Here is a 1,708-nt window from a genome sequence, read left to right on the forward strand (position 1 = left end):
ATTTTTTAAATGCATGAAAATAGACTGTTTCAGGTCAACAAAAGAAACTTAAACTAGCAGCTAACTTCACTCTCTTCTTTCTGTTTAGTTACAATTTGGGAATAGACTTAAGTATTTCCACTTTTCAGTTCCTAAATAAATTATTGATTCAGACAGAATTCATCCAGACCAGTAGTGGTGGTAGAAGTCTTTCTGAGTGTGTAAAATATTTACTGCCATTAAATGTTAGATTCTAGCACAATAATCTCTAATGGCCTGGGGACTGCAGGGACTCCTTCCAGTCCATGGTGTCCTTTTCTTTAAACTCTCGCCAGCCAACATTTATTTGCTGAATGATTCATTCATAGCCCTGTAATTTGTTATGATTGACATCATAGAAGGATCACTGTTGCATGCCCAGGTGAATTCTTTTCAACAATTAAGGCATGGCAGTCTTGTCTAGTGAAAAAATTAAAGGCTATCATCGTTATTGTTGTTACTGGATCAGGTACTGGGATTTGACATGAAAAATGGGATTATGAATTCTTGGCTTGCTGGGCTTACAAACCTCTCTTTAATGAGGATGACACAGGACTGGGCAATGTTTCGTTCTATTATACGTAAAATGGCCTTGAGGCAGAGCCAGCTTGATAGCAACTAACAAGAACAACACATAATAGGACATTTTCATTTGCAAAGGCTCTGGAAACGTCTACGTTCTATATTTAAATGAATTACACTAATGTCCATAGTTGTTAAATGGTTTTTCAGCATGACAATGCATGTGGCAGGGCTTAACTGATTATACTTTTCACCCATGATGAGGATGAAAAAGAACTATTTGCTGCTGTCATCACATTGTGTGTTACTTGTCTTGTTCAGAAATGGTAAGTATTGTGAAAATAAAGCTTGGTGATAATAATAGTTAACAGTTATGCTGTAGCTATTATGTACCAGGCACTTTCCATACATTGTGTCATTTAATCCTGCCAAGAATTCTGTATCCCAAATTGGGGCTCAGATTGGTGAGTTAACATGGCCAAGGATACCCAACTAGTAAGTGGTCAAGCTGGGATTTAAACATGGGTCTGTCTGGGTCCAAAGTCTGTGCTCTTAAGTCTGAGAGTAACCCCACGTAAAGTCAAGGTCCACAATTCAAATAATCTAATAATTCTAAATGACTCACGAAGATAATGCTTATTTACTCTTGTTTAAAAAAAAAATTTAAGCTACTTGCAGATACCATGAGGAAGCAAACAGGCAAATCTAGAATATTAATCTTCCTTCAACAAGCCAGTGGCACAAAAAAAAGGTGGGAGGGCAAGATAATGGAGAAAGGAGAGGGAAGACTGAGGCTGTTCTATCCGGATTGAAAGAAACTTAAACATAAAACAAAATACAATTTCTGGACCTTGTTTGGTTACCGATTCAAACTAAACTGTAAAACGACATTTTGAGACAAGTGGAATAAATCTGAATATGAATCAGCTATTAGATAATACCAAGGAATTTTACTAAGAGTGATAATAACATTGTTTATTTTTTAAAAAAAACCTCATATTTCTTTTTTTCTCTTTTTTTAAATCGTATTTTAGATGAAGGTTTACAGAGCAAATTAGTTTCTCATTAAACAATTAATGTACATATTGTTTTGTGACACCGGTTGCCAACCCCACGACATGTTAAGACTCCCCTTCTCGACCTTGGGCTCCCCATTACCAGCTTTCCT

Source organism: Trichechus manatus, unplaced genomic scaffold (assembly GCF_000243295.1).
Source record: "Trichechus manatus latirostris isolate Lorelei unplaced genomic scaffold, TriManLat1.0 scaffold00006, whole genome shotgun sequence".
Lineage (NCBI taxonomy): Eukaryota > Metazoa > Chordata > Mammalia > Sirenia > Trichechidae > Trichechus > Trichechus manatus.